Source organism: Neoarius graeffei, chromosome 22 (genome assembly GCF_027579695.1).
Source record: "Neoarius graeffei isolate fNeoGra1 chromosome 22, fNeoGra1.pri, whole genome shotgun sequence".
Lineage (NCBI taxonomy): Eukaryota > Metazoa > Chordata > Actinopteri > Siluriformes > Ariidae > Neoarius > Neoarius graeffei.
This window is the reverse complement of record NC_083590.1, coordinates 59607861-59620126: the sequence shown is the minus strand read 5'-3', so window position 1 is coordinate 59620126 and position 12266 is coordinate 59607861. Positions and strand designations below refer to the sequence as shown.

The 12266-nt window shown below is 39.9% G+C and overlaps 1 protein-coding gene across 4 annotated transcripts in view; it reads right to left on the bottom strand.

Moving 5' to 3' along the window:
• LOC132871017 (uncharacterized) overlaps positions 1-12266 on the bottom strand; it is a 39031-nt gene that overhangs the window by 7455 nt on the left and 19310 nt on the right. The window contains exons 1-4 of one of the 4 annotated variants that reach the window (XM_060905175.1): positions 8979-9398; positions 8049-8204; positions 6819-7005; positions 6454-6696 (exon numbers count right to left, since the gene is read on the bottom strand). The gene's annotated coding sequence lies outside the window, so the exon portion shown is untranslated. Of the gene's footprint in view, positions 1-6453; positions 6697-6818; positions 7006-8048; positions 8269-8978; positions 9399-12266 lie in introns of those variants that run through there. The other 3 variants (XM_060905178.1, XM_060905177.1, XM_060905176.1) reach the window with 3 other exon arrangements.

Sequence of the window (12266 nt, the reverse complement as noted above, 5' to 3'; positions counted from 1 at the left end):
AGGTTCTAGAGCAACATATGCTCCCATCCAGACGACGTCTCTTTCAGGGAAGACCTTGCATTTTCCAACATGACAATGCCAAACCACATACTGCATCAATTACAGCATCATGGCTGCGTAGAAGAAGGGTCCGGGTACTGAACTGGCCAGCCTGCAGTCCAGATCTTTCACCCATAGAAAACATTTGGCGCATCATAAAACGGAAGATACGACAAAAAAGACCTAAGACAGTTGAGCAACTAGAATCCTACATTAGACAAGAATGGGTTAACATTCCTATCCCTAAACTTGAGCAACTTGTCTCCTCAGTCCCCAGACGTTTACAGACTGTTGTAAAGAGAAAAGGGGATGTCTCACAGTGGTAAACATGGCCTTGTCCCAACTTTGAGATGTGTTGTTGTCATAAAATTTAAAATCACCTAATTTTTCTCTTTAAATGATACATTTTCTCAGTTTAAACATTTGATATGTCATCTATGTTCTATTCTGAATAAAATATGGAATTTTGAAACTTCCACATCATTGCATTCCATTTTTATTTACAATTTGTACTTTGTCCCAACTTTTTTGGAATCGGGGTTGTAGAGGAGATGGCAGATCATGCCATTGTAAACAGTGAAAACATACAGTAACTTTTAGAAAGCTTTCTCCAACATAGCTTAGTTTCAAACTGGCACTGACACAATGCACCCTCAAACTTAAATAAATAAATAAATAAATAAATGCCCCCTTAAAAAAAAAATATATATATATATATATATATATATATATATATATATATATATATAAAATAAATAAAATTGTGTCCTTTTCGATAAAACTGACAAAATAGGAAAAAAAAAATCCTGACTTTTCCACCGTATGTATGGTACGGAAGCGTATTAGGGCCACTTGGAGAAAATATTTTTTTCTAAATTCCGAGATTAAAAGTCGGAAATTTCAAGAAAAAAGTCGAAATTCCGAGAAAAAAAGTCGAAATTTTCGAGATTAAAAGTCGAAATTTTCGAGATTAAAAGTCGAAATTTTCGAGATTAAAAGTCGAAATCTTCGAGAAAAAAAGTCGAAATCTTCGAGAAAAAAAGTCGAAATCTTCGAGAAAAAAAGTCGAAATCTTCGAGAAAAAAAGTCGAAATTTTCGAGAAAAAAAGTCGAAATTATGACATACAAAGAACGCATGCTCTAACTGCTGCCATGGCAACGAATGGCCACCGGAAAGGGAAGTCGTGGAAACTAAGTGGCTGCCAACCGGCCTGGCCCTGAACATGTGAATTTAGCGACGTTGACTCTGAATGCAAGACACAAGGGATGCAGTTGAAAGGTAAGATTATCATTCTGTTCTGTTTGATGTTACATTGCGGATATGGTTAAGGGTACGCAATATCAATTAGGATCAGAAGTGACACTTACTACCATGCAGGCTGCATGCTACAACCACAAGGCGTACTGCTAGTTTAGAAACCTGGACATGACTCTACCCTTAGTAGCCGATCATGTCCGAGTGCTAAACGTTTGTGCGTACAGTGAAACGACACAATTGGTGTCCGTATAATGACTGCAGAAACCCGTTTAATCTAGCGAGTATTGCTAATATTATGCTAACGCCACTACAGTAGGCCTAAGCCTCGTCTGTAGAGCAGAAGGGTTTCCAAGTCACCTCTAATATTTCAGTCTAGAGACATCAAACATATAATTTGCCTCGGCAGGCTAGATGAATAATTCCACTTGTACCTACCTGAAGTGTCATGAGTCCAGGAGTTAAATTCCTATTAAACGTTTTCTGGTGAGATTAGCCCACTGAATTGTTTTCGTTTTGGATTAATTGGCTATGAAAGTAGTTTAATCAAGGAAGATAACGTTAGCCTAAATTTGGGCTCAGCATGGGATGACTTTTGATGTTATCAGGGAAACCTGTGGGGATAAGATGGAACAGGCATATCTGTCCATACAATGTGATAGTAAAATATTGTGATTTCTACAGAAAGTATCATATGTGAACGTTCTGTTATGACTTTTCTCAGTTTAACGCACTGATTTTCATATTTTCCTGTATGAAGTAGTGTTATCACACATGAAAATTAAATACATGATGTCAGAAGCACTTTGCAGATATTATCTGGTGCTACTCAAATTCTTCAGTGTTATAATTTAATGCACTTGATCTGAGAATTTGTTACACATGGCATTACACAATAGTGCCTCAGCCTAAAAAACCGTCCCATCCCTAGCCCAGGGCCCCTACTACTGGGTCCTGGATAATGAATCCCACTTTGCCTCCCACTTCAACACCCCTGCTCCTGGTTTGTTTGTATTGTGCCCACCCCCTCTCCCACTCAAATGAAACCATTTCAACCCCTCCATCTTAAATAATCAGGATACTGTTACTGAAACTGTAATACAGAATTTATATACTGAATATTATGTCTGATCTCTAGGAAGAAGTTGATGGGGTTGTATAGACTTGGAATGACCAGAGTCCATCAAGTCCACAACTCTCGTTCACCTCATGGACGTCCCTCCATATGACATGCAGTCCCTCAGCTGTACGGAGGCAGAGACGATTTGCAGAATGTGGACCTGGAGAAAGTTGAAGTCTGCCTTGAAGAGTGTATGTTCAAAGACTTTCCATGTGATGAGGATGTGTTTCACATTTGTGTGGACCTAATGTCAGAGCATAATCTGTCATTAACAAATGTGTTTGAAACAGTTAACCTGTATCTCACACTCAGACAGCTGATAAACAATGATCTTGGTGTAAATCATTAATTTTATTGGACCCGGTCTTGTGTCACCTGTTGTAAGATGAGATAGTACTGTATTCAAGCATCCCGTAACATCCACAACAAGATACACATGATGTCAAGGTTGCCATGGTCGTGGACACCTCAACAGGCACAGGCCATTTCAGAGATGTCTTTTTGTTTTTTCCTTTGCCCATTTTATTCACAATTTGAAATATTGCAGTTTAACTGATTGCCAATTAAAATGTTTTTTTACTTGTAATACCTGCTTTAACCTCCTAAGGCCCAAGCTGTTTTTTTACTTGCATTTTTTATTTCTCTTTGCTATTTGGGCTTATTAGAACCTGATTTAGAATAAAAACTAAGCATCATCTTTTGATAAGATGTACTTTTAGAGAAAAAGTATGTCCACATATGTGGATTCTTGTTCCGAATTTCCATAAAGTGCTGTCCACGCATGTGACCGCTAAGCCCTAGGAGGTTAAAAGATGTAGCTTCTTATTTTCACATCAAATGTATTAGCAGTCAAGTTATTTTGTTCTGCCATTCAACATTTGCAAATATGAATAAAAATGCAAAATCCGAACAAGTTTTAACTGAATTATTTATTCAGATATTTAAAAGATCACAATACAAAGAATGCAAAACTATATAATTTCATTGGAACTGTAATGCCACCTTAAAATCTTTACAGAAGAAAGCCTTCAAAAGTAAGATTTTTTTGTAAACAGCAACTGTATGGCGTAAAACAGTGGTTGCCATGAGAAATGTAAACAAGTAGTCATACATTGGTAATTCCGACTAAAATCCATGACATCTCATCTGAAATTATTTATAAAGATAACTGGAATTTTCTGCTGATAATAACTCTTCCCAGGCAGACAAAACAACAACAGTACAACAGCAGGCCTAATCCATTATTAGAAGGCATTTTGTTGTCCTTAAAGCACACAACAGGTATTCACAATTCTCTACAGCATACCACTTAAAGTTCATGCCACTTAAAGTGCGTAAAGTAAACTCAAAAACAAAATACAAAAAAAAAAAAAGTGGTCAACAAGGCGGTGACACTAACATCTAGTGAATGCTGCTGAAAGTCAGTTAACTCACAGTCAAAATCATCAAGCTTCCTGTCTGCATTTCTTCCACCTGGAAAAAACAACTGCACAGCTTTATCAATCAAGTCTGATTTTTTACTTTCCTTCTGAACACTCATTTTTCTGGTTCCACCTCCTTTTTTGGTTCGTACCTGCACAAATTCCCCTTTCCTAAAATGCAACCATCCCGATTCAATTTTTCTCTCATTCTTCTGAGCATTTCTTGCTGTGGTTTGACACTCACTCTCAGACACACGATCAGCTTTTTTCCCTGCAATCTTTGCTTTAAGCCGCTCAAAGACCTTTGACTTGTGACTTCTGGGTTCTTTTTCCTTCCGTCTGCAGTATCCAAAAACAGCCAGTCGGTCACCATAGGAAGGCAGATATTCCCTTAGCTGGTCATCTGTCATTAGGTTTATGATGCTGGAATCAATCTACAATAAATATATACATTATGAATTCTCAGATCAAGTGCATTAAATTATAACACTGAAGAATTTGAGTAGCACCAGATAATATTTGCAAAGTGCTTCTGACATCATGTATTTAATTTTCATGTGTGATAACACTACTTCATACAGGAAAATATGAAAATCAGTGCGTTAAACTGAGAAAAGTCATAACAGAACGTTCACATATGATACTTTCTGTAGAAATCACAATATTTTACTATCACATTGTATGGACAGATATGCCTGTTCCATCTTATCCCCACAGGCTTCCCTGATAACATCAAAAGTCATCCCATGCTGAGCCCAAATTTAGGCTAACGTTATCTTCCTTGATTAAACTACTTTCATAGCCAATTAATCCAAAACGAAAACAATTCAGTGGGCTAATCTCACCAGAAAACGTTTAATAGGAATTTAACTCCTGGACTCATGACACTTCAGGTAGGTACAAGTGGAATTATTCATCTAGCCTGCCGAGGCAAATTATATGTTTGATGTCTCTAGATTGAAATATTAGAGGTGACTTGGAAACCCTTCTGCTCTACAGACGAGGCTTAGGCCTACTGTAGTGGCGTTAGCATAATATTAGCAATACTCACTAGATTAAACGGGTTTCTGCAGTCATTATACGGACACCAAGTGTGTCGTTTCACTGTACGCACAAACGTTTAGCACTCGGACATGATCGGCTACTAAGGGTAGTGTCATGTCCAGGTTTCTAAACTAGCAGTACGCCTTGTGGTTGTAGCATGCAGCCTGCATGGTAGTAAGTGTCACTTCTGATCCTAATTGATATTGCGTACCCTTAACCATATCCGCAATGTAACATCAAACAGAACAGAATGATAATCTTACCTTTCAACTGCATCCCTTGTGTCTTGCATTCAGAGTCAACGTCGCAAAGTTCACATGTTCAGGGCCAGGCCGGTTGGCAGCCACTTAGTTTCCACGACTTCCCTTTCCGGTGGCCATTCGTTGCCATGGCAGCAGTTAGAGCATGCGTTCTTTGTATGTCATAATTTCGACTTTTTTTCTCGAAAATTTCGACTTTTAATCTCGAAGATTTCGACTTTTAATCTCGAAGATTTCGACTTTTTTTCTCGAAGATTTCGACTTTTTTTCTCGAAGATTTCGACTTTTAATCTCGAAAATTTCGACTTTTTTTCTCGGAATTTCGAGTTTTTTCTTGAAATTTCCGACTTTTAATCTCGGAATTTAGAAAAAAATATTTTCTCCAAGTGGCCCTAATACGCTTCCGTAGTATGGGCACCATGTCTTTTGCAATAAACATCGTTTATAATTATGGTTATAATTCATGATCAACAAAAATGACAAACTAAATTCATATTAAACTTAAGTTCTATTAATTATCAAAATGTTCATATATTAAATAAAATTTCTTAGGGTGACTGACCTTTTCTCCCTATGTCCTCATTAGTTGCATATGATTTCTTCAAAAAGTCTTTTGAAATATTTAAGTTTTCAAAACTGTCAGCATTAATTCAGATTTACTGACTATCTATCATATACATGTTCAATGTATTAAATCAAACGAATGCTAAGTTTATGGGATAATGTCTATGTACACTTTATACAATTATTTATAGTTCACAGTCACTTCTCATTTTCATTTGATCATTTCGACTTCTTCAGCTTTTTGGCCAAAGACAAAAGCTTGTCAGTCCTCTCTTTTTTTCCTTTTTCTTTCATTGGCAAGCTGCTCCTGTGTTTTTATGTGGTCTAATCTAACGGATGTGGGTACTTTTATAAGAACTGTTATGATTGGTTATCATGCTCTCGCCATTGATGTTTTGGCCAATTACATTGTAGATAACACGTATTCTACCACGAGACTTGGTGAATGGTGAGATGGCGAAAATGTAAACATGTAACATCGTCGTAGGGTTAGGGTTACGCTTGAGTATCACGAAGGAGCATACCCCAACCCCCCTCAATAAATGAAAAAAAAATCTCAACGGATTTGGCATAATATAAAAAGGTCGATTTTTACTCAGAAAAAGCGGAAATCCGCCGAAAAGCGGAAAACTCTCATCCCTGCATGTTCCCATGTGACTGTACTGAGTGAAAGTTGGACACCATAGTTTGAATGTTGAGGTAAAATGATCCTTATTCTGAATGAAAGATTTTGCATAAAAGTTACTGTACCTTTCTCCAACCATTGACGAGGCACTAGTTCTTCATGTGTGCAGGCAGGGTATGATGGACCATGCCCTGTGTGGATGTTCACAGTGTGGTTGACTATGGAACACCACTTGTCCCACACTAACTGTCCATCACCACTACTGCTTGCAGCACACCAGTACAGATGGTTACTGATGGACTGGGCCCAGCTGGCAAGCACACCACAGTACTTCCTGGTTGAGGCAGTAACCAACTGTCTCAAAACAGCTGAAAAGTATAAAAAATATATTCATGTCGAGTTTTAGTCATCAAGCTGGTGACACAATGTTGTTGTGGTATATTTTTATGGATACTTTTAAACTCCATGATATGACTTAGAAAAAGCTCACCTTTTGCAACATGCCAGACGTCAAACCAGTGTACCATATGAGGTCTGGTTTGATGCAGATATTTCCTCACTGAAGAGTGCCAGTCTGTGGTGATGCTGCTGGTGATGACTCCATGGTCTTCCAAGAACTCCAGGCTCTGCATTAGGCCCTCCAATTCCATGGCATAGGAGTTCTTGACTTCACTACTCTGAAAGGCCATTCAAATATATTTTACGTAATTGCTAGCTCCATTGCTTACAGTTTCTTGGTCTGTGATAATATGCCAAGAAGAAGAAGAAAAAAATCCAAGTACTCTGAAATTTACACTTGAGCCCCCATACCATACCTCCAAAATAACATGAGATAATACTTCCACAGAAAATGGGAATCAGGACATAACTTTACAAATTGGCCAAGTTTTCTTAATCCGAGAAATTAGCTGATAAATAAATTTTCAGAACTTGCCTGGATTAGCCGCATGTCCAAGACCTTGGCACAGGGCAAATCTATGATTGTGTAACTCCCATACTTGGCAGTGTGCCCAGGACTGCAACACCTGCCATCACCACCAACAGGGATTGGGTTCCCTGCCAACTTTTGCAATCTCTCCTCCTGCTGCCGGGTATACACCTGCTTTGTTGCAGGATTCAGGTACAGCCACTGGATTACATTGTATGTCCTGTACGAGATGGTTTTCAGGTTGGCATGTCTCATTAGTCTGATGGCTTATAGTCGGCTAGCCCCACTGAAAAGAATCCCTGCTGCAAGTGAGAGATTGCACCATACATGTTGGCAGTGTTTATTCAGACCAGGATGCACCCCACCCCACCCAATGGCCATGGTGTTATGCAATCATGGTAGGAGTCCATACTGAACACAGAGAAGCCATATGGTGTGAGTTCACAAATGGTTTTATGACTACCTCTGTCATGAAGGAATCCTGCTATTTATCAAAATGTATTTAATCTGGATATTTTTAAAGAATGTTGCCCCCCCCCCAAACTGTAGATCCTGTGACATACTACATGAACATATAGTCAGTTTATCCCCATACCAAAATACATGTAAATCATCTTTACTGTGACTTAAATTCTGGACCACATATGACATGAATCGCCTGCCTTTGGCTGTGGCTGGTACATGTCCTCATCTGGCTAGGGGATTTACTCAAACTTATGTGACTTATTCACAACACTCGATCCTAATAGAGCTACTTCAAAGTAAAATAAAATTCAAAAAAAGGATTCCTACCTCTTGTTCAGTTTGCACAGAGACGGATGAAGCTGCTGATGGCCCTGCCATCTGAAGATCTTCTTCAGTGGGGAGATCAGCATTGTCGCTAGAAGAATCTTTCGACTCCATGTTATCACCACTCTGTATAGAAGATGTTAGGGCATGTTCCAGAACCTGACAAAATTTGCAAATTTTTACTTAGTAATGAGACATTTTTACAATTAGGAGGTTCATTTATTTAACCACTTTCTAAATATCCTTTTTTTTTGCTGGAGAGAAACATACAGGGCTAATTTTCAACAATTCAATAATAACATATACCAGAACATTTAATGGGGTTACCCACTGATGCGCACAGGGGCACACACATAATCCCTATAATAGAATGTGGATTTGTTTATATTGCTAATATAATTTCTCTAATCTCATTATCTGTAGCCGCTTTATCCTTCTACAGGGTCGCAGGCGAGCTGGAGTCTATCCCAGCTGACTACGGGCGAAAGGCGGGGTTCACCCTGGACAAGTCGCCAGGTCATCACAGGGCTGACACATAGACACAGACAACCATTCACACTCACATTCACACCTACGGTCAATTTAGAGTCACCAGTTAACCTAACCTGCATGTCTTTGGACTGTGGGGGAAACCGGAGCACCCGGAGGAAACCCACGTGGACACGGGGAGAACATGCAAACTCCGCACAGAAAGGCCCTCGCCGGCCCCGGGGCTCGAACCTGGACCTTCTTGCTGTGAGGCGACAGCGCTAACCACTACACCACCGTGCCGCCCTAATATCATTTATTGCTAATATTAATACAGGCATTATACTATTTATAGCCTACACTAAATGAGGAAATATCCCTTTTGTCTCATTTACACAATGATTGTACAGGATCCCTCAGGATTCTTTACTTGAAAAATTGCAAGCAAAAAGTAAAAATGTTTACCTCCAATCTTCTCCTTTTTGCCTGAACAATCCTGGTCCCTTTCTTCTTTGACTGCTTGCTTTTGTGCTCAAATTTTGTTGGAACAGCATCAGGTTTGAGCTTCTCTGTCTAACACTGAGACCTAAACTTTCCAACAGATGGGGATTCTTCAAAAATGAATCCTCCTCGAAGTGATCGGAGCACAGAATGGCGTATTTAGCCGGCTGCCAACCCTCTCACTTCACATGCACAATCCACTCTCTCCTCCTCTTCTGGAAAATGGTAAAAACTTCTTCCTGAACCGGTCCCGTTGTTACAGTTCACTGCACAACAATAAGGCATGGTTTGTTTGTTTTTGAAATTCCCGAATGCATGTCTGTAATCAAGCTGAACGGCAATGAAAATACACGGAAGTGGACTGAACTCAAGCGGTTTGTTTGGCTTAAATGACATCACGCGCCGAGTGGTCACGAAAATAGCCGAACAGAAATTCGCCATGATCCGTGCTGACTTATTTTAATTATTACTTATTAACAATACTTCTTGGGACCAGAAGAAAATTACACAGGTTTTTTTTTTTTAACATATAAAGTTTCAAATGTGCATAAAATTAAAACCGTTGCCTATGACCTTTAAGATGAACCTTAATATACTTAAGTACAACTTTTCTCACTAATGCTGTACTTGGTTTCAACTTTATGTATGTATTAAGTCTCTTTTCATATTTAAACATGTTCTCAACAGATAATTTTTTTTTATTGCTATCAAAAAATATTTTGGAAGAAACTGCATCCAGCACTTTTCAGTACAGTTGGTTTGTGTATATCTCCATATTCCCCAAAAAAATTATGATCATTTGTAATATCTCAGAACAACTAGAATACGGTGAACCTGGCTTTTTGCAGAGTGCCTGGAAATCAGGGGACAGCTTTGCCCACATATTCTGCCCTGGTGTTGTGCTTCACCAAATAAATTTATGACTGAAAATAGTTCCCAACAAGTGCAGAAGATACTCCTGTTTGAGGGATATTTATTTAAAAAACAAACAACAAAACAAACAAAAAAAAACTACATCACCCAGCTGTTTGAGGAAATTACTTATTTAATTAAACTATATTTATGTGACTCCTTTTTAAAGATTTTAATCTATAATAGGGACCAAGGGGCTTGGGACACTGACAGGACAGAGACTGATACAAATACTGTATTGTTGGCTTTGGTCTTTGGTTGGAATTTGTCTGTTCGATATTTAATGTTTTCATGAATGTGGGTTTTATGATGAGCGCTTTTGGTTTGATGTTTTGTTAAAACATTGTGCACAGTGTTTCTGAATGAGGCCCAGTTCTCTTCTGTGTGGCCATCTTCCACATTCACTTCTTGAAGGGCATTGCTGAGATCAGCTGTAAGGTCTGACTTCACTTTAGGTCTTTGCAGCTAGTAGATATTAAGACGTTTGAGTGACTTCTTCCCTTGTGGGCGCTGCTTTGCTAAGATGGTCAACTTCAGTTTGGAGAGAATCAGTCGATTATCTGTCCAGCAATCTGCACCACACATGGCTTTGGTTACATGCACATCATCTCTGTTCTTCTGTCGTACTATTACATAGTTGATCATGTGCCAACGTTTGCTTTGTGGGTGCATCCAGGTGGTTTAGTTCCTGGTGGGAAGCTGGAAGACAGTGTTTGTTATAAGGAGGTTGTGTGTGCTGCACATCTGCAACAAGAGAAGGCCGTTGCTGTTGCACTTCCCGATTCCATGTCTGCCCAACACACCTTCCCAGGTCTTGTGATCTGCTCCTACCCTTGCATTGAAGTCGCCTAGTATTACGAGCTTGTCATCCTTGGGTACTGCAGCAATGAGCTGTTCAAGGTCTTTGTAGAAAGCTTCCTTGACTTCTTCAGCATTTGTTATGGTTGGGGCGTATGCACTGATGACTGAGGCATGCTTCTTCTTATAGAGTGGAAGTCTGAGGCTCATGAGTCTGACACACTTGTGACAACCACAGAGGAATCTCACTCCTAGCCACAGCTGGCAAAATACTTGCACGAATCCTTTTAAACAGACTCAACCATCACCTGGAAACAAACAACCTTCTCCATGAGAGCCAATGTGGCTTCAGAAAAGGTCGTGGTACAACAGATATGATCTTTGCTGTCCAACAACTCCAAGAAAAGAGTCAAATGAAGCCTTGTACATCACCTTTATGGACTTGACAAAGGCTTTTGATACTGTCTGCCACAATGGACTCTGGGCCATTATGGCAAAGTTTGGCTGTCCCAACAAGTTTGTGAAGATGGTGAGGCAATTTCACGATGGCGTGCAAGCTCGTGTCCTGGATGATGGAGAATCCTCTGAAGCATTCCCCATTACCAATGGCGTCAAACAAGGCTGCGTACTGGCACCCATGCTATTTAGCATGATTTTCACCGCCATGCTAACCGACACCTAGTCCAACTCAGAAGATGACATCAAGATAAGATCCAGAAGTGATGGCGGAGTATTCAATCAAAGACAACTCCAGGCAAAGACGAAAGTGAGAATAGACCCAGTCCATAAACTTCTCTTCGCAGATGATTGTGCTCCAAGTGCATCCTCAGAAGTGCTGATGCATGAAAGCATGGACTCCTTTGCCTCTGCTTGTGACAACTTCGGATTAACCATAAGCACGAAGACGACAGAAGTCCTTTACCAGCCCTCTCCAGTAGATCAGTACAAAAGAGCCCAACATCATGGTTGACAGAGAATCCCTGAAAAACACAGAGATTTTCACATACCTTGGCATTACCATCAACCGCTTAGCAAACATCGATGATTAAGTTGATCTGAGAATCTTGAAAGCCAGCACTGCCTTTGGGCACCTGAGAAACTCAGTCTGGGAGAGACGCAGCATCAAGCTAGACACCAAGCTAAGAGTCTACAACACAGTAGTCCTGACATCACTCCTGTACGCATGTGAAACATGGACCACCTATGAACGTCATGCACGCAAACTGAATCGCTTCCGCCTCAACTGTCTCCGAAAGCTCCTCAGGATCACCTGGCTGGACAAAATACCTAACACAGAAGCCTTGGGTCGAACAAATTCCATCAGCGTGCACACCATGCTCAAGAAAGCACAACTTCGGTGGGCTGGCCACCTAACACTCAAGAAAATTCTCAAGCAGGAAGATCCTGTGATGACTCTAATGAGCTATAGGTCCACTCCCTGCTCCACTACAGGCTTCAGCCCAGCCGAGCTTTTGATGGGGAGAAAAATCAGGACCATACTCCCCACCTTGGAGAAAAATCTCCTGCCAAAATAACCCAGCA